General features: G+C 42.5%; 1 long non-coding RNA gene across 1 annotated transcript; it reads left to right on the forward strand.

The window, feature by feature from the left end:
• Positions 1-400: 400 nt before the first annotated feature.
• On the forward strand, positions 401-21,302 carry LOC132079812 (uncharacterized). Its single transcript, XR_009419464.1, has 4 exons — positions 401-465; positions 2,080-2,177; positions 17,923-18,054; positions 21,226-21,302. It is a non-coding gene; the product is annotated as an uncharacterized LOC132079812 (long non-coding RNA).
• Positions 21,303-21,555: the final 253 nt, after the last annotated feature.

Consider the following 21,555-nt stretch of genomic DNA (forward strand, 5'->3'; position numbering starts at 1 on the left):
CAGAAGGAAGCTGTTTCATCCTCCTGGACACTGCAGTGATGCTGTTTGTTTTACCTTTGTACTTTTTAATCCTTTTCCATTAAAGCTCTGTGTAATTGATGTATTTGAATGTAGTGAGCAGTGGCCTCAGCTTGCTTTGAAGAAAATAGACTGCCTTACTTCATCCTTGGCTGAATCCAAAATGCTTTCCTGTGATTATTTCTTGGCTGTGTTGAATCTATTTCCCTTTCAGACTCCACAGATAGATGGGGTCAGCTCCACAATGTCTGAAGGGATGTGAAGTTCTTTAAAAATTATTCACATATTTTGGTGGCGAAGGTTTAGTGCCTCATTCACATGCAGGATTTTTGTTTCCCACCAGGCATTGTGCAAGCAGGCAGCATCCCAGACCTGTGGAGGAGCTCAGCAGGAGGAGAACAAGTGGGGGAAAATATTCCCAGTGTTGTGTTGCTGCTGGTGGCTCAGGTATGCTGAGGTAATTTGCAGGTTCTTTGGGAGAAAGGGAGAGTTTCTGGCTCGATTGCACACAGCAGGAAGAAAAATAGTGTGAGGCTCTTCATTTGTACTTTTTTGCTGTTTTACAACCTGGGAAACATTCAGGGCATAAATCAATTGCTCTTTCAGCAGAGGGACACAGAGGTCTTGCAGCTTCCTTGCTCCAGGTGAGGTCAGTGCAAGAGCAATGGGAGTGAGGATAAAACATGGACAAAAGGGAACACAGTGCCAAAGCAGGGTAGGAGACCCTCTGAGAGCAGGTTTGAGCACGCAGTGTGTTCCTTACAGTGTGAAAGGGCCTCAAAATGCTCAGCTCTTCTGGAGAGTTGCTTTGTCCAAACTCGGCTGTACCTGGGTATGCACAGCACTAGAATATTTTGGCAATTAAATTAAATTTTAGCCTTATCTCACAGATCCCAGAATCAGATGCTCTAAAGGAATAATGCACTTGCTAAGTGGAAAAATGTGAAAAAATCCCACAAATGTTATGTGAGAAGCAGAATCAGACATAAAGTTTATGATCCATCTTCGCCTGCTGTTATAACCCAAACGTGGAGGGAGCACAGTGAACCTGAAACACCACAGTCAGCACTGCAGCAAAATCAAGCATGGCAATGGAGGGGAGGTTTAAATTGAGGTTAAAAGAAAAAAAAAAAAATCAACCCAGGGACTACTAATAAAAAAGAAAAACTTGATGTGGGGAGTAATGCAAGTGTATCTGTGAAGTGCCATTCAGGCACAGGCTGTCCCAAAGGCTTTACAGCTTTTAATAAAAATACAGTGTGAATAAGAGGAGGCTGAGAAAGCAGTGCAGGATGATGTGCATTTTAACATAGTATTTAAAAAAAGAGGGAAAAAGTCCTTGGAGACAACAAAAACTGAAGAACTGTTACAGGTGGGAGAAACTGTGCAGAGGTGGGATTTGTGGTTGTGCTGTGGATGTTGGAAGAGGAGGGATGTGGCCACATCAGGTGTGTGATGGGAGCAGGGAGAGAGACCCTGCTAGCTCAGGACAGTGGTGATCAATCCCAGAGATGGCACTGCCCTCTCCCAGTGTCAATAGGAGATTCCCTTGCAGATGCAGGGCTGCTGCATCTCATGAAATCAGGTGTTACAGTGATTTAATTGAAATTGTTTTTAAAAATACCAAGTGCCTGATACAAAGACTCTGCAGATAATACATAAAAACATTATGCTTCTCTTTCTCTTAATTTATTTTATTTATTTTATCTAATTCTCTTATCTGATTTTTCTTACTCATATTAATGATATTAAATATCTCTACCTGAACTCCTTGTCTCAGTTCTCCATGTATAAATTTCAGACAACAATATTTTCTTCTGTACTTTTCTGAAAATTATAAATTCTGGGGCAAGCAGCTCTGAATTATTCTGTGTTCAGACAGTGCCCATCCAAGCAGAGCCCTTATGTTATCCAGGGGCTTCCAGCTCTGATAATGGTAATTTCTGAACCAAGCAAAACATTCCCTCTCTATTGCATTAAATGGGGTAATTGAAAGGAATCAGTGTTTTTGCTTCTGCATGCTGTCCTGCACAAGTGTTTATTGTATTTTCCTTGTTTCAGGAAGTTTGAACAGGAACCTGTGGTGGTCCAGCTCGTTGGAAACTTTTGTGCAGACACCAGGATGATGCTACAGCTGGAGATAAACTTACCCTGAGTAAGTTTTCTGGAGGCCATTATGTCTCCCAGAGTTTGGAGGTTTTCTCTAAAGGAGACATTGCTCTGTGTGTGAGGCAGACAGAGAAAGAGCATCGCCTCAAGGCTTTCAGTTATCACGCTGCCTAAATAGCCCTTATTTTTAGTCAGAGTCTTCTGAATATGAGATCCCACTACAGGCAGGTGAAGTGACCTCTTTGGGTTTGAATCTGCTCCTCTCTGGCGGATGCAAAGCTGCAGCTTTGAACAGGAGCCCCCTCCTGCTCTGTGCAAAGCTCTTTGAATTGCCCCTGATAGGTTCTGAGGCTCCCCGGGTGCGTGCCAGGCTCTTTGAAGATGAATGCCCACAACGAGGGGAACATGAAACAAAACTCAACTCCCTTATGTCAGAGTGAGCAGCAGATTCCTCAAAGACCTGCAGCACAATGGTGCTCTTTGCTGGGCGAGAGGAAATGGGCTGTGGTTCACCAGCTTGTCAGAGCAGAGAATTGCAGAGCAGGGCTGTGCTTTGGGTGGTAGAGCAGCAAAAGGAAAGGTTTGGGGGCTCCACAATATTCAGGTCTGGCAGAACTTGTTTCAAGTTGGCTTTGTTGGGTCTCTCTTAGTGAAGGGAAATTTATTCTTATTAATTTTGCTTCCTCCAGATGTTTGCTGTGTGTTCAAGGTGACAGATGTGCCACATCTTCTTGAGGGGGAATATTTTCCTTTGTCTCCATGAAAATCCTCACCCCAGCTCCTTAAACTCTCTGTATCCACCGTAACTTTTTGGTACATTTTGGTGGTGACCACCCACAGTCCTTGGAGATGAAGGCCCTTGTGGAGCGGCACAGCTGTAGAAAGATTTGTTATTTGTCTTATTCTGAATATTTCTGTGACAATTGACCTGAAAATATCCATTAGTGTCTTTTTTAAACCTGATGGATCAGTTCTTCCGGCCCTAGTGTGTGATCCAAAAATTTTCATTAGCCTCAGATAGACGAACCCATTTCTTTGAGGAGTTAATGGGTTGTAATGCAAAAAAATTGAACTGATATCTCAGGAGAGACTGGGTGTGGGAACAGAAGGGAAGGGAACAGGAAAACAGATTAAAAAACACCAAGAGAGATTTGTTAATAGTGGTTGGAGATATTCTTCTCACCTGTCCTGGGTGACTGCTCAAATGCAGATGTGTGAACTCCTGTAAAGCAAATGAGGAAAAGCAGAACCCTTCAGGCCATAATTCTTTTCCATATGTGATAGATCCCTCTTCCTTCCAATCAATTAATTGCATCCTAAAAACATCTATTTCTCACCATTGACTTTAAAGGGATTTTAGATGAGTGGCTCAGATATAGCTGTCTACACAGTAAGTGATTAAAGTTGGGTTAGATGAGCTGGCAGACTACACGGGATTTTTTTTCTTCCTTCATGCCAACCCTAAATCAAAAGGCATCTCATCAGAGTATTATAAAATACAACCTTCAGAGGGAGAGGCTTCTACTTCCATATTCTGGCATCTGAAGGGAGGAGGGAGACTCCCATCAATTTAGAGAGAGGTAAAGATTTCATCTCCCTCTAGAAATCATGGCCATAATGGGGAATTCAGACATTTATGAGATTTGCTTAGCCAAGGCAGAGCTGAGCATGTGGATGCTTCTGTTTGTAGTGTTGCAGCAAAAGCAGAATAAGAGACTATTTTTAGGGGTTGTTTTCATTCTTTTTTTGCCCCTCTTTGATTAAGTTAACAGCCCAACTTGTACCTGGGGAGGGGCAGACACAGTGTGTGTCACCTCACAAAATAAAACCCCGTATGAGCCCTCTCCCTGTGACTGCAAAATGGGGGAAAGCTGGGAAATAGGGCTGATTGCAGGTGTTTACTAATGGGGAAACTCCCAAAGAAGCATTTACCAATTCACCAGAGAGGAATTCTCACCAAAACCTCTTGCAAGTTGTGCCTGGTTTATGTTTCAATTTTAAAACCAGGTAAGGTTGTAAGAGAGATGAGCAAGTTACTGGCAATTGGTGAATATTTCCCTTGGATTTCAAAAGTTGGCAAACCTTGAATATTCTATAAATACCTTTTACATACCATAAATATCCATATATTTTAAGGCAATGTGAATTCCAAGGACAGGAGAAAGCAGAGCAAAAACTGGCTTAGTTTTAAATCAGAAAGGGACATGCATTTGTTTCCTCTAAATGTTGATTCCTCAACGTAATGGGTAAAGTATCACATTATTATTTAAACCCACAAATAAAGTGCAGGTCCCTTTTCCCATCTCTAAGTAATGTTCTCCTGCCAAAGGATAGGCATGGCTGTATTTTTTCCTAATGGAATCTGCATAGCTTTGCCCTGATAGTCCACTGCTGACTATTGATGGTGCAATAATTGGCTCTTTATTGGAATATTGTGTTTTCTTGGAGATTTTTCCACTTCCTGCAGTAAATCCTTTTTGAATTTTGCTCCTTTTATGGTTTGGTGTTTACAAAAGTTGGTAATCCTGGTGGAACAGCAGGACTGTGAATAAGATTCAGGATTTTGATTTGTTGTATGTCATGAATTGGTAGCTGGTATCTCTCCTTTTATCTTTTTTAGTCGAAATATCTCAGTTGTTGCTGTCTATATTTAGCAGGAGAGCTCAATCTCTCTCCTCTATCTGTTTTCTCCTATTTGTCCCTGGCTTGAAGGGTTGGTGGCACTCAGTGGTGGATAAATGCAAGGAAATCTAATAATGCCTTTCTAATATACCCATTTATCTGCTATCATATTTTATTTTAACTCTTCATGCAACTGTGCAATCATTGCTCCATTGCTGTAATTGGATTTCAAAGTATATTTGTGCTATTTAATTACATCTATAGCTTCTCTATAAGTGCATTCAGAGTAATTAGTAATCTTCTACTTTTTAGTGGAATTATATTTTGTATCAACTGTGCTCATTTTTCTCTTCAAATTCTTCAACACATTTGCACCAGTTTTGCTTTTTACACTGGAATTTCTGGCATAAATAATCATTAAGGGTTTTTTTTTCCTCCCCACTGTGAATGTGAACAGAGTTTAATCCAGCTTTCACTGGAGTCAATGGTAATCTTTTCATTTCCTTCAGTGAAAACTGGATCAAGTTAATAGATTGCAAATTGCATTCAAGGCAAAGTCACATCTTATCATAGAAATAGTTGTGTAGCAACTCCTGGGGTATTGATGAAAGGTGCAAAATTGATTGTTTCCATTTTTTCTTACGGGGGTTTTTATAGATTCTCTTATCCAACTTTATTAATTTTTTAGCCCATAAGTTACAGCATTGCAATAACATTTAAAAGATTCATTTTAACTTGCTTTTCATGACAAATTACAAACCTTTCCATTTGCAGATTTTTCTGAGTGGCTCTAGAACTTTGCTTTCCAGACCCCAAGTTTATCTGTTCACCTCCATTATGATGTTTGAGAATGGGCATTTTTAAGTTTTAAAAATATTTTATCTTAATTTTTGATTGCAAACCAAATATTTGACAATTTTTTTTGCCATTTCTCTTGTGTGCCTTCAGAGTTGTGCCAGTTCATGGACAGATTTAGTCCTCTTGCTGATGAATATGAAAACCTGCAAGCATTTCCCTCTAAAACTGTAATTCCAGCAAATTACATTCCCAAGTAGGCAGAAATTTATGATGTTCACTTTTTCCAAAGTGTCAATTTTGCCACTGTGGGATGGTAACTGTATGTACCAAGTAAAATCTTTATTTTTAAAAAGAAAAAATTATTGCCACTGGCTCGTTAAGGAGTTATTTTTCTCTTCTGCACTGCTCCCACTCTGTTGATTAGAGGTTTGTTGCTTTGGTAATGTGCTTCTCCTCCAGGCTGTTAATGATTACAGACACCTCTCTAACCTGTAATTTTGGGGGAAGGTTATTGACAAGGTGAGATGACAACAATTGTAATTGTTTCTGTGGCTTAGAAATGTCCTTCATCTCTGCTGGCCACGTGTCAGGGCTCGGGATTTAGAGTGAAAGTGGAGCTGATGCCCAGGATTAGAGACTCTTTCTTGTGCTATTTATTCCCAAATTGTGCCAGTTCATGAGGTGAGAAAGAGCACTGTGAAAGATGATAAATTGTTATTTAATTCCTAATGAAACATCAATGCAAATGGTGCTTATTCCATCCCCAGCAGAAGGTGACTTTGGTGGGGTGAGGATGGAGCCCCTTGGATCTCCAAGGAGAGATGCTCATCCTGGTTTGATTTTAGAGCCTCAGGAACCTTTGTGAGCTGGAGCATCTTCAGCTTCAGAAGGCAGGATGAAAATTATTTGTTCACCCAGCCTTTTGATTGAAAAGAGACACATTGAACAATTCGTGTTGGAGATTTTGTTATGTTTCCAGCATAGGAGAATTGTTTATGAGCCTTAAATGGAAGAAAAGCCCTTAACTATGATAAGTTATCATAGTTATAACTATAATGGTTATAACTACATCATAGTTATATAGTTACTATATAACAGAAATTAATAGTAATTTAATTACTAATCATTTGAATGGAGCAGCATGAGCATCCATGCACTGAAATTCAAACTTTGAATCCTGCAGGTATTTCCATGTGAGAGGTGCCCCTCCACTGATGGGAGCCACATTCCCACATCACAGGGCACTCCTCATCAGAGGCTGGATTTTTCCAGTGGATGCCTTTGAGCACTTTGCACTGAAATTTTGTCAAAGAATGACTGGTGTTTTGCCACTTTAAAACCATGGAAACATCACAATGTTCTTTTAGAAATGACTCCGGGAATTAATTACAAATGACTTATTAATGAAACAAATATTCAGCTGTCACTGGAACCAAACTCCACGAGATGCTTAATGATTATTTTTTGAGAAAACACTTTTGTGTTTGTTTGATCTGCCTCGTGTTAACAGCAGTAGGAAAGGAGGGAAGCATTTGGTGTCGGAGTGGAAACTTGAAACTGGCAAAAGGGAGAGGAAAAACATCAGCCAATGACTGGGAAATAGGTGAGAAGCCCAAAGAAAGAGCAGATCCCTAACAATCATGTTGGAAAGCTGCTCTCCTGGCAGGCCTGGTTGGGTAATAAGGGTTAGATCTGGGGGCTCACAGGGGAATCTGGGAGGGAAGGGTTTCACAGTAACATTAATTTCATCACATTCCTTGTCTGGAAAATGAGCATGAAATGCTTTGCCTTGTATGGGGTGGGTAAATGTTTGCAAACTGCAGAGAGCCTCTCAAATCAATGTGAAATATCAGCTGCAGCTCTGCAAATGACAATAAAAATGAATGCTGCTAATGAGTGCATTGCTCATGGCTGTGGCACTGGTCTGGGATGCACTCCCAAACTTCCCTGACCTTCCCCAGTGCCCATGGGCCACCCAAGGGAGGTTCTCTCACAGGCAGCTGGCTGAAGCCATGCATTTTTCCAGGAGTTCTCCTTTGCAAGGGCCAGCTGTAAATAGGTAATCAAGCTTTTCCACGGCTGCTGTTTACAAGAGCAGGAACACGGGGCAGGACACGAGCGCGGCGGATCCACCCGCCTCGGGAACACATCTCAGGTGTCCTTCTGCTGGTGCTGCTAAATTATTTACCACTCAGCAAGCCTGTGCCTGCATGAGATATTGAAAGGAGGGAATCTGAGGTGAAACCCCATCCGTTTACCCAGAGCTGACACTGGAATATTCATTATCACATTAAATCCAACCACAGTGAAAATGAAGGCTTCCGTTGATTATGTGCTTGCATAAAAGGCTTCTTTGGTGGCAGGCCCGTGTGCCAGAGATCTGAATATAAAATCAAGTAAGTGGAAACCATTTTTTTTATGGTACATTTGCCTTCTTGGAAGTTATGAGACTTGGCAGGTTTAAATTATGTTTTAAACCTGCGGTGGATTATGTGATTTTTCTAACTGGCCGCAAGCAATACGAGATGAACACATGCCACCCCAATCCCAGCCATGGGCCTGAGCCAGGATTTCCAATGCAAATAAAAAAGAAATGCAGATTTTATATGCAAGGAATGGTGCATATTTATCTCAGTGCAGTGTTGGTTTGGCAGGGTTGGTGGGGAGGTCTCCTCTTCCCAAGTGCTGAGTCTGCACTCACCTGCCTTTCCCTGTCCCTTTTCATCCTGAGTTTGTGCTGGAACACAGCTCAGAGAGGGGATTGATTGAAAGAGCCCATTGGATTTATGGATGTGGAAAAGTACAGGAAAATACATAGGATTGGCCAAAAAAAGGCATGAGGTTTTTTTCCATCCATCCATCCATCCATCCATCCATCCATCCATCCATCCATCCATCCATCCATCCATCGCTTGCTCCTTCCCTGTCTCCCCCCTCCACCAGGGATCCTGTTGAGATAAAAGCTCAATTAAATCTTCTCTGGGAGGAGAAGAAAATGTAGAGATGCTGAGATGGAGCAGCACCATGTGGTGAGAGGCCACCTCTGGAGCAGGATGTCCCACTGGAGGAGGAGGAGAGCTGGAGGCTCTGGGTCACTTAGGGCTGTAAAAGAGCTCCCAGGAAAACTGGCACAGCGAGGGCTGGGTTTGGTGGTGGTGGGCATGTACAGGGATGTGAGAACAAAACCTATTTCTGATGGTGCTGAGAACGAGGATTCGCCCACCATTAGTAATTTATTGAGAGGTGTGACTGATTGCATCAGCACAAATAATATAAAAATAGATTAAAAAAAAATCAGTATTCTCCATCACATAATACTTACAAAATACTTTCTAATTTGGCAAACAACAGGTAAGAAACAGAATGATCAGAAACCAGATTTGCCTGGTCAAAGAAGGAGATGGGTAAATCTTGATTTGGAGCATGGTTGAGGTGAAGCCATCATCTTGCAAGAAATCAAGGGTTTTTTTATGAGAATGCCAGAGATACTTTGTGGCACATTCTTCCCTTTCTGCATCCTGTTTTCATCTGTAATTGGAAATGTATTTTGTGAGAGGGAATAAAACAAACATCCAGTAGATACAAAAGCAGCAAGGACCTTCAGCTTTGGCTAATCCCTGTAGACAGCACAGAGAGAAACAAAATGTTCTGTAGCTATAACTGAAAGGCAAAAAAAAAAAAAAAAAAAAAAAAGAAATGTATGTTTAATAAACATTTAAAGGAAGAATTACATGTGCCACAAATCCCCTTTTATATTGCACTTAAAATCTCCTTACCTGCCCTTTAGTTTTCATTGTTTTCCTTATCTTCAGTGTCACTTAATCATATTTCAACAGGATTTGCTTCCTCGCTGCCCATCTGCTCTTCCTTTCTAGTGCAGCATTAATGCCACAACACCATCCCAGTAGCTCCCTTCTATGCCACTTTGATGTCAGACACCTAGGGATTCAGGATTTTTTCATTCAGGTTCAGACAGAAAAGAAAAATACCTGGTTTGGAGGAGTGACAGATCCTGATTTCAAATGGAAATGTCCAGAGCAGGTTGGGGGATGAAGGGGCAGCGAATGAAACTTGGACTCCTGTGGATGGGGAATGTTGGGATCCAGTGGTGGTCTGTCGTGATGCTCCATGGGGAGCTTCTGCTGGCCCTGGGGAGTTGCAGACACTGCTCTGCTTCGAGCCTGCGCTAAGGAAGGGTCATCCTCTGAGGATATTCACAAAATTAATTAATGAGTGCAAGGCTGGCTTCACCCCTGGGCACCCACCTGACTTGTGTGGGCTGCACAGCTGGATCTGTGTTTGCTGAGTTAGAGACATCATTTGGAGAGTCTCCATGTGGTTTATTAATCCTAAAAGCATTGAATTAATAATCTCTGTGTTTATACCTTTCTCATTTTCAGAGTTAAGGAAGACTTTGTGTATTGCGTCTCACCAGTTTAGGAGCAGAATGGTGTGGGAAGGGCTCCTGGAAAGGGGAGAATGCTTTTCTTTAGTGTTGACAGGAGCTCTTCCAAAAAAAGTTATGTGCTGCTTTTTGCACTAAAAAAATGTAAAAAATAAATATAGAAATCCATTCTAATTCCTCATGTAATTGTAAGTTAGTTCTTAGGTCATTGATAGGAACAGGTCTGTGGTACAGCTGGGGATATAATTCTCTCTCACACCACTACCTTTGCTGGACATTAAGCTCTTATGATAATTCATAAAAAAATCTTTTATAAAGCTATCTGATGCCTGCAGTGATCAATACTTGAACCTCTATTCTTGAAACATTTTTAAATTAAATATAGAGTTGGGGGGAGGTTTCTTATATGAAAGTTAAGCCAAAGTGCAGTTAACCCAAATTCTGACGTGTTGGTGCCAGCAGAAGTCACTTTTGATATTTCCAATTAATATTTGCTCAGATCTCAGGAGGCAGAGCAGGGCTTGGTTGGCTGCAGGATTCCCCACTTTGTCTCTGCGTGGGGATCAGGCACAAGTGCTGCTCATTCATGCTGGGTGCTGTAAAGACAGAATACACCAGAAACCGGGTGTGCTAAAGCAGTGCCAGGGGCTCTGCCCTTCCCTGATGGAACACAACTCTGGACTGGCTCCTTGCTCACTCTGGGGTTGCCTTGACTGGTTTTGGTGGAAACAAACCACAATGAGGTGAGGCCACCCCAGTCCCACCAAGGAAAGGTGCCAGGAGGTGACGGGGACAGAGGGACACCTTAAGGACAAGGTTAGCAAGAAATGGTGGCTTGGAGGAAGGTGAAGGTGCTTTTCTTCGGGACACGGAGGTGACAGTGAGAGGGAAGAAGGCAGAAGCAGGTGAGGAAGATGAAGCAGAGGCAGAAACCCTGAACCTTGAGAGGAAGGAGTTTGTTCAACTTTGGTTGGGTCAATGAATGTGGGGTGAAGGCGAGCACAGGTTGATTATCTGGGGGAAGAGGTTTGAAGGGGAAACGTGGGGCAGATTTCTGACCACCACAAGGCTGGTCATGGGGCTGGCACAAATGAAAGGGTTAGAAAAGGAGGGGTGGCTTTAGCAGTGGAAACAGGAATTAGCAAGAAAATGGAAAATTAAAACCACTCAGAGCTACATGGAAAGCATTGTTTATTGTTATTATTAATTATTGTTATTATCATTATTACTTTTATTGCATTAACTACAGACTGACTTGAATCTTATAAACAGCTTCTGTCAGAAAAGAAGAAAACAAGTTTTAAATGTTGACTTTTAATTCTACCCTGTTTATTAAGGACCATTAGTTCTGTTTTGCTAATATCTTGTAAGTAAACAGAGAGGGAAAATTCAGTGGATAGAGATGATAAAGATGATGAACCACTGAAATTTGGTTCCACACTGGGCACATAAGGCAGAAAAGAAAGCCAATTAATGTATTACTAAAAGAGAAACACTACTAGAAGTAATAATAATGGTTCTGTATTATTTATGGTGGATTTTAGAAGAGAGAGAGTTCATGTTTATCCCGGAGCAGTCGACACGAAGGAAGAGAAAAACCCTTTAACCAAGCAGAAATTTCACTTGTGAGCTGTTAAAGGAAGTCGAGCTGAATATTGAGGAAAATTCAAAAAGATAAAAATGACTCCAATTTGGTAGTTCTTCACTGGTTCTGCAGTTTGGCAGCTGTCAACATCTCAAAATATCATCTCACCCAAACTGTTGAAAGAAAGAAACCCTTTGATTTTTCCCTTGAGACTCCCAAGCTGAAAATGGACTCTTTGTAGTCTCAGCCTCATTTCAGACAGTTTTTTTTTTTAAAAACATTCTTGCTGGCAGAAACAACTAATTCATAAATAGACTCTCTGTTAATTAAATAAGTTTTATCATTTTAACTTGCCTTTTTAAATGAAAAAGAAAGTAAATCTCTAACATTTCTTGCTTTATTATGAATCTTAAGGGACTAAGCATCACATTTCTTGCATCATTAATAATGCAAATTAGTTTTTGTTTGCATCTCCTATAAGTTTATAGTTAGAAGTAAATATTTAATGCACAGATCTGGGAAATCAAATCATGGCTAGTGGAAATTTTCCCTTAGAGTTATTGAAAGGTAATGTAAGAAAGATGGGAGGCACTGTGGTTTCTGTTTATTTAACCTTTCTTGCTCTTGCTTTCCTTTCAGTAGAACTCTTTGTGACTTGTCATTAAACACTTCTCTATTCCTGCAGTATCTGTTTTTATTATCTTTACAGTAGCCACAGAATTCAGCTTTTAATACCATTTAAAGGAGAGGTTAAACACATCCGTAGCCTACTCAGGGCTGTAAGGATTGTAGTTTAGTCCTGATTACTGGCAAGAAAACCAGGTGATTATTTCTAATAATATCTAAAAACTTGTTGACTTTGTAGCAGTTTTTCTCTGTTTGCTTAATGAAGCAAAGGCTAAATCAGATTAAACTTGGTCCAGGGCCTCTACATCGTGCACAGAAATGCCTTGGGAGGGTAGAATACTCCGAGCTGTTTATTTGTTAGCAGAGGGCAGACTTAATTTAGTGAATATATCCCATATTAATTTAGTGAATATATCCCATATTAATTTAGTGAAAATATCCCATATTAGGCTTCCTCCCTTTTTTACAAGTATTCTTTCAAATATTGTGCCACCCTCCATATGAAATGTCTGTAGGAATGAGATTATTGCAGACAAATTACAGCTGTTTCCTCACCACATCTGGGCTTGCTGCAGTGACTCTTCTCGTGTGTGTGGTGGATAACAAAAAATAATAAGTATCCTGTTATTTTGGGCGTGAAATCTGATAGTGAAAAACACACCAGGGAGAATTCTTTGGTGATAAAAATTTAAATAGACCCATTTATCAATATGACAGAGATTTGACCTGAAAGTTAAAGTGTTTGGGAGTTAAGTGGGGCTGTGTAAAGAAAGTTGAGGCTGCGCTACAGATAGACCGTGGGGTTTGTAAGTTATTAAATCAAAATAAAAGGTATTGACAAAACAATAAATTGCCTGGATCACCCCATCTAATAGGTTCTGGGAGCACTAAATACATTCTCCACGCTAAAGATGTGTGAAGCTTTTTCCTTTCTCATACTTTTGTTCTTCTCCTTGAAAACATTTGCACTGTTGTTGGTTTTATAACAGACTTGGCACCAATTTGGGCCTGGGGATGCTTTGCCAGGGATCTGGCTCAGAGCAGTGGTGGGGACAGAGCAGGGGCATTGCTCTGCTACCAACAGGATTATTGGACTTTGCAGATGGGGTACAGATCACTCTCTGGGGGATTAAAATAATAACAACAAACATAATATCTTTACTGGGAGAGGTACTTTAATAGTATTTTCTGGGCAGAGAGCACTGCAGTGCTGTTTGCTCTCCTCAGCTCCATTTTCATGCTGGAAATCCATGAGATTCAGAGGAGAAGCAGCATCTGGCAGGGGTGTTTTGAGAAGCAGGTAATGCCACCTCCTCATGTCACCCCCTAAACCCTTCAGGGTGACCAGCATCTTCCTAGGAGAGGGGCTGAGCTTGCTCATGGAGGAAAAGGAAAATACCCGCGGGACAAACTGGGATGGGAAGGTTGGGAGTGGGTGGTGGGGCAGCTCTTCACCGCCAGAGTCATCAGCTGGGCTCTGCTTTTCCAACTCCACGGGGCTGGGGGTGAGCACCCCCTACCTCCAGCTTCCCTGCCGAGGAGGGAATGAGGCTGGCTCTGTTTGCCTTGAAAATTACACAGATTTGAGACTATTTCCCCTCCTGCAGATTCCTCCGTGGAGAGGAGCATGGAAGACATTACTATTTATAGTGTGCAGCGCGTGTGCCCAGCGGGACGTCCCCGAGCAAACATCCTACCAGTTTGGAGGTGGGATGGTTTGCAGCTCCCTGGCCCCCAGATGCCCTGTCCCCTCTCCCAGGGAGGTGGGAAATCACACAGGGGCACCTCCCATCTCCCCTCCTCAGCTCTGCCTTTCTCTCTGTTCTGCTGAGATGAGATGTTCACTCCCTGCCGCGAGGCTCAGAAGAAAAGCAAGTTTTCAGCAGAAATAATGCAAATTTTAAGGGAAGGAAAGGCCCCCAAAAAATGAAGGTATAAGGGGAATTTAGAGAATCTGCAAAGCTGTTTTGGGGATGGCCAGCTTGTGTGTGTGTGGGAAATGAAGATGGAAACTTGGTTTAACTGAAAGGGTTTGGGAGTTTCAAGGGGACAAGGACCAGCAGTGGGACCTGGGTCTGTCACTGGCAAACCCTCCCTGATCACCTGGGTGTTCCTGTATGGATTTGGGATATCAGAACCTCTTCATCTAAGCTTAATCTTGATATGGAAAAGATAGCTGACAATGGCAATAAAAATAACAGTAGGCAGTTGGAAAGGCCCAGCTCAAATCGTGCTCTGTCAACAGCTTTGCAATCTGTATAAATATGAGAGGAAAGACAAACAGCTGTGATTTCTCTTTAAGAATGTGAGTATCCATTGTCACAGATTTAAATTAGGATGTTTTACTTGTACTGTATGTAAATTCCTCCTTGGCAAATAACCCATGTCCACTAATGTATGTGTATTTTGGGTCTGTATAGTTTGGGTCTCTGTGAAATACAATGAAATTTGATAGCACACAGAAATACTTGCATGGAATGTCAAGTTTTTTGTGTGTGCTTCTCACATATCCATAAATGAGTTTACACATTTCTAATTACTCATTCAAAAAGAGACTTTACAGCACTTTTAAAGGAGAGCCAATTTTTTCCCTACTGTGTTCTGTTTTTACAGCTTGTGGAAAGCTTATTTAACGAAAGTTTAAGTAATCAGCGAAAGTCATTTCTGAGCAAAGACTGACAGATATGAAGCCTCTTTTCACACTTCATAAGAGGTGGAGAGGGTAGCCATAAAATTTACAGCTGAATAGTACTCTGTTCAGCTTAAGTTATAGAATTATTAGTGTTCCAGGCATGTGAGAGGTTTTAGGGAGATGAAGTATTTAAAGTGATGCTCTACATTTTGTGTAGCTGAGCTCTGAGTGCAATACTAATAACAACCCACCCTTCCAAAGGCAGCGACCTGCACGTCCCATGGGGCTGATGTTGTGCTAAAAATATGTGTTTGCAGCTAACTGAGCTTCATGATATATTAATAAAACCCCAGCACCGTGTTCCCTTTGCAGAGACTCACCTCTGGCTATGAAAGTATGAATTCCCAGGATATGGAAATGAGAGCACACAGTGTGTGGGTGAGGAAGGGGTGGGGAGGGAGGTGGCACTGTCAGCATCCCTGTGCCACCCCTGCAGCACAGGAACAAGGTTTTGCTGTAGGAGAGGCCTGGATAGAGAGTGGTGGACAATCAGTGACTTCTGCAGGTCAGGACCAATTGTGTTTAAAAAAGTGGAATAAAAGAGGAAGAGCTGGGCTGTGTTATGAGACTGAGAAATGGGAAATCTCCATCCCAGCTATAAAATTGAGTGTGGCTTTTATAGGTGTTTGTAGGCATTTGAGTGTGAATTGTTCTACATATCATGAGGTGGCCACATGTTGTAATCATGGGTATTGCATACAAATATTTGTCATTGAATCAGAGAATGGTTTGGGGTGGAAAGGACCCCTCAATGGCATCCAGTCCAACACCCCTGTCATGAGCAGGGGCATCTTCAGCAGACCAGGCTGCTTAGAGCCCTGTCCAAGACAACCTTGAATGTTTCCAGGGTACCTTCCACCCCTCTGAGTATCCTGTGCCAGTGTTCTGCCACCTTGGTAAGAAAATTCTTCCTTACGACAACATTTAACAAAGAAAAGCAATTACTTAAGGAGCTTCAATATTATCCTTGTTTTTCCATCCTCTCAATCTGTTGGGTTTTTGTTGGTTATTCTGTTATGCTGTAGCTGTACCTGCTTACCCAGGAACAAACAACAGAAAATCTTTTGTAATTCTTTAAAGCAAACAGTGTGAGATGGATCAAGTGTCACTGCAGCCACTCTGAGGCTGCCCAAGAACAGAATTGGGGAGGAATCTTCCATCCTCACTGCTCAGCCCTGGAGAACAGAGACACAAGGAGGTGACCCAGTGTACAGCTGCCACCAGTACATGGTTCAAACACACATAGTGCAAGGTTTATATTTTTTTAAATTCGCTTTTATGTGAGCCAAATACAAGCAGCCTCGTAAAGCTCACTCTTGCACCAGATTAAAGAGGTGTCTTGGTAGCATTTATTGGTGGTTCATAAATCATGGTGGCACTTTGTGACTGTCCACAAGCTGGTTTTGCTGTTAAAGGTTTCAATCATGAAGATGTACAGTATTATTCCAGGCACCATTGTAGTCCTACAGAAATTAAGCTGAGGTGTTTTTGGAGGCCTGAAATTTGTGGAAAACCTGCATGTGTGGAGTGATTTTGGAAAGCTGAGTACTTTTACATGTACTGAGTACCTGTAAAGGTACATGGGTACCTTTAGTTGCTGTGTTAAGAAGCACTTCAACTAAATACATGAGATATTGTCCTGTGTCTTTATGCAATTCAGGAAAATCTCTCATCATGCCAGGGTGAAAATTCCCAGGGTTTCCCTCTACTTCAACCCAATTTAAGGTTTTCTGGCTGCTGATCACTTTGATTTCAGGCAAATATCTCCGTTCCAGGGGCAGTGCCAGGATTTGCCAGACCCTACAGGTTTCCAGCTCAGGTTGTTAATACCAACAATTGCCAACCCCATTCCCTTGACTCCAAACTGTATTCAGGAGGCGCTCGGTGCTCCTGCATTCAAACAGTTAATTTTCACTATGTTCTGTTAAAGAAAAGGAAAACTGTCACCCTGTCATTTTAGAGTCTGACACTAAGCTTGTCAAAAGAGACAGCTGTTAAACTGAATTACTGTTGACACGCAGAGAAACGGCCCTTGCCAGATGTAAAGGACATCTGCGGCAATGAAGTGGTACAGGGTGGCTTTTAAAATGTGGTCATACTGGTATTTGAATAGAGCTCTATGGCATTAAAACGTGGCCTTGACTCAGACAGTTTAAGGCAGCGAAGCAGAGCCAATGCCAGGCACAAAGAAGTGCTGATCTGTTGCTGTATCCATAACTTAGGCATGAATATGAAAATAGTGCAGTGTCAAAGCTATTAAGCTCTTATCGTGTATCCAGGAGGATGTGGGTTTAAAACACAGTGGGAAATATTTTGTATTTCTGGCTCCTTGGCTGTGCGGGTAGGTGAAGTGGAAATTCATAAGGTGGATTATGCAGGGAATGAATGGAAATAAGTCGTCTTGTCTTCAGCTAACAACTGCTCAGACAAGAATTGCAGAGGGCTTTAGGCTTAGGAAGGGAGGCTGGATGTGCCTTGCCAGCGTTCCTGATAACGCTCCCAGGATCTGGAGCACGTGGTGGGTGCTGGGGAGGGTCCCCTCTGGAGAGAGGAGTGAATAAAAACAAAAAAATCCCTGCACAGAGATACCTGTAAAATTCTGCTTGTATATATCAATGTGCTTTCCCTAAAAAAAGAATCAGGATACCAAGTTAATGTTGAAAGAAAATACAGTTATTATGAATATTTTAGAATTTAGCAATTGAACCAACAGTAGGGAATTCTGCACATTATATAAGAGTGCAAGTCTTTGATTTGCATGTCTTTAGTGTAGGAATAAAGCTGTTTGGGGGGAAAAAAAAGTATCAGTTAAGCAATTTTGCTAAATGTATGAAAAATGAAATGTTATGAGATGAAGCATGTATTCATTATGAAATGAAATTGATGTTTGAAGCTAAAAAAATATATTCAGGCCAAACATTATTTTGAATATGTTAGCAGATCGTATCTTGATTTAGTTGTGTGTTTAGTGAGAGCAGAAACCAAAGAGTTTCCATCTGGAGAGAAAAAGGCAAATGGTATTTCCAAATGACACAGGTTAACGTGCTCCTTTCTGCAGGAAAACAGCACCACCAGCAACAACAGTTTGCTCCAGACAAGAAAAAAGGTGGAAGATGTGGGGCTAAGAGGGATTTTCTCCTTCAAAAGAAGAAAGGTTGCTTTCCGGGCACCTGTGTGCTGAAATGGATTGAGATGCAGGTGAGGTGGACTCGTTCCTCTGCAGGGTGGGGGAAAGGGCAGAGTTTGCTTAGGTCTTGGGGTGCTTTAGGCTGGTGCCCTGCATTGCTCTGAGGGCATCCCTTTCCCATGGAGAACATCCCATTCTTGTAGGGAACATCCCACTCCTGTGGAGAATATCCCATTCCTGTGGAGAATATCCCACTCCTGTGGAGAATATCCCATTCCTGTGGAGAATATCCCACTCCTGTGGAGAATATCCCATTCCTGTAGGGAACATCCCATTCCCATGGAGAACATCCCATTCCTGTGTAGAACATCCCATTCCCACAGAGAACATCCCATTCCTATAGAGAACATTCCATTTCTGTAGGGATTATCCCATTCCTGTGGAGAACATCCCACTCCTGTAGGGATCATCCCATTCTCATGGAGAACGTCCCATTCCCACAGAGAACATCCCATTCCCACAGGGAACATCCTGTTCCTGTAGGGAACATCCCATTACCCTGGAGAACATCCCATTCCTGTAGGGAACATCCCATTCTCATGGAGAACATCCCATTCCCAAGGAGAACATCCCTTTCCTGTAGGGAACATCCCATTCCCACAGAGAACATTCAGCATCCCACCCCCACAGTGCCAAGAGGTGTAGGATCCATGCTTGTGGTCCAGCTGGGAGCCTCCAGATGGGCAGAGACACGAGTTTAGTGTGTGATTTATGGAGGGGCTCTGGCCAGGGCTGCTGCCAAAGCTGACCCGGGGCCACCAGCAGGTGTGGCCAGCAGTGCTCCCACCACTCCATATGGCTATGGTTGGTTGGGTCACAGCAGGAGAGGGTGTAACAGGTCCAAAATCCATGACTGAACATGAAATCCTGAAATCTCATTTATCAGCCGCTGGCAGAGCTCTGCCGTGTTCTCAGGAGTGTCAGGGTTTAACCTCCGTGGCACAGGCAGCAGGCACAGAGTGTTTGAGCAGCCCCCAGGAGCCGGGGCATCCTGCTTTGTCCTGCTGGGGGACACTGGAGAGGAGCAGCCAGGATGAATTGTGCTCCCCTGTGGGTGTGTTTTGGGGTTCAGGATGCTGGGAGAGCTGGTTCCCCAATAATAACTTTGATGGATAAATTTTGAATGTGTTTTAATCTGTGGAATGCCAGGAGCAGGTGGCTGCCCAGCAGGACCATCCCTGGGAGCCACTGGAGCTTCCAGCCTGGTGGAGTAAGGACAAGACAGATTTAGGGGGAAATTCCTTTACAAAACACTGGCACAGGCTGCCAGGGGACGTGGTGGATGCCCCATCCCTGGAAACATCCAAGGTCAGCTTGCACAGGGCTGTGCTAGGACAGGGCTAATCCTCACCCTGCCTAACACAGGAGTTATTTGGGCAAAACCTCCTGTTCATCTCTAGAAGGAGGTTTTATTCTGCAATAAAAAGGGCTGAAATCTCCAACCCCCTTTTCAGTGCTGCAGGTTTTAGCCAAAGCAGACTCACCTGTTTCCACAGGTTGAACTTTGCTGCAATGATTAACTTTTTACAAACAAGCACAAAGTGGAACATTTAAATAAACAGGAACAAGCTTATGATTAGATGGCAGGTTTTTATTTGATAGCTCTTATAATGTCATCGTTAGTTTATTAAAGCTTACCAGGAAAAATCTCTTTCTCCTAATCTAAGCTCTTTCATACAGCTTCCCACTTTGATTGACACCAAAATAAAATAACTAACCTATAAATTATAATGTACAGTTTAAATGATGGATAAATGCATTATTTGTAAAGCATTGCAAGGATCAACATATTCAATTTCTAGAAAATAAAAAATATTTTACAAAGATAATAACAGGGCAGAACTCAGCTCTTTTTGTGAACATTCTCACTGCATGCTGGTATTAGGTGATCCTTAAGGTGCCCTCCAACCCAAACTATTGCATGATTCTCTGCTATTTTTAGTAATCAAACAGATCTGGGGAAAAAAATCCTGATGTTATCAGCCATTTCAACATCAGCATCATCTAAAAATCTAAGTCAGAGAGTCACAAAAGGGTTTGGGTTAAAAGGGATCCCAAAGATCACCCCACTCCAACCCTCCTGCCATGGACAGGGACCTTCCACCAGATCAGGCAGTTCCAAACCCCAGCCAGATGGGTTTGAACACTTCCAGGGATGAGACAGCCACAATCTCTCTAGGCAGCCTGTGCCAGGGCCTCCTCACCTCTGCATTCTTCCAGAGACACCCCCAACCTTGTGAGCTCCAAATAAATAAATTTCTGTCATTGAGCTGCCCCCAAAATCCATGTCTGTAAATGCACTCCTACTCACCTGTCTGCTGATGCTGGAATCTTTCTTTCTTTCCCCTCTTTTCCATGCCCAGGAGTGAAACTCCCTGAGCATCCTGTGTTCCCTGGGAGAGGTTCTGAGCCTGGGCAGGGTTAGAGCAGCTGGAGATCTCTGAGCCTGGGCAGGGTTAGAGCAGCTGGAGATCCCTGAGCCTGGGCAGAATTAGAGCAGCTGGAGATCTCTGAGCCTGGGCAGGGTTAGAGCAGCTGGAGATCCCTGAGCCTGGGCAGGGTTAGAACAGCTGGAGATCCCTGAGCCTGGGCAGGGTTAGAGCAGCTGGAGATCCCTGAGCCTGGGCAGGGTTAGAGCAGCTGGAGTTCTGTCCCCAGGCTGGAGTGTCCCCTGCAGTGCTGCAGACACGGGAACAAAGTCATCTGCCAGCAGAAAATAATGCACAATGGCTCCTTACAGTCTGCCTGTTTGTTGGGAGAACAGGGATCTCCAGGGAGGGAAGGACTCCCTGCTACTTCTTACACACCCCATTTTGGGTTGAGGTTTTTAATTCAGCTTTAATGTAGCCTGATAACTGCTCCTCACTGGAAGAAGAATCTTGGATAAATGGCATTTGCTCTGGCAGGGCTCTGCCTTGCCCAGTGAGGCCACCTCAGTGCTGGTGAGTGCCATTAATGGGTTTAAATTTGACTCTGCAAGTCCCAACATGGAAAATGTGCCTCTTGTCCCCAGAGCTTTGCAGCTTAAAATGAGTTAATAGCACATACTATTAACTCTAGATCTGAGTGCATATTATAAATGACTAATTTACCTCTCGAATTTAGCATTTCCCCTGCTTAGATTTTGATTTCTAGGAATAATTTCCTGTATAAAGGTATTTTTTTTCTCTCTTTCTTCACAGTGTGAATTGAAGAAATATTTGGAAACAGAGGTGATTGTTAAGTTTCTGAGCTTGGGTGTTCATGGAGTGTTTCTGGCCAACACCTAAAATTCAGTTTCCAAGGCTGGAGGCAGCAAAAGGCAAGTTTTGTAAAGACAAAATGAGACCAATGAAAAGAAATTTCCTCCCAGCACATTGGGAACCCTTCTCAACAATAAAAACCACCAAAGTAACCCTGATGTTTGTGGATTTTGTAGCTCTGTGTTCAGTCCAAATACAAGGCAACATTTCCCCTGGATTTATGGAGTTTAACACTGCAGGGAGTTTGGGATCTTCACAAACTATAACCAT

Source organism: Ammospiza nelsoni, chromosome 15 (genome assembly GCF_027579445.1).
Source record: "Ammospiza nelsoni isolate bAmmNel1 chromosome 15, bAmmNel1.pri, whole genome shotgun sequence".
NCBI lineage: Eukaryota > Metazoa > Chordata > Aves > Passeriformes > Passerellidae > Ammospiza > Ammospiza nelsoni.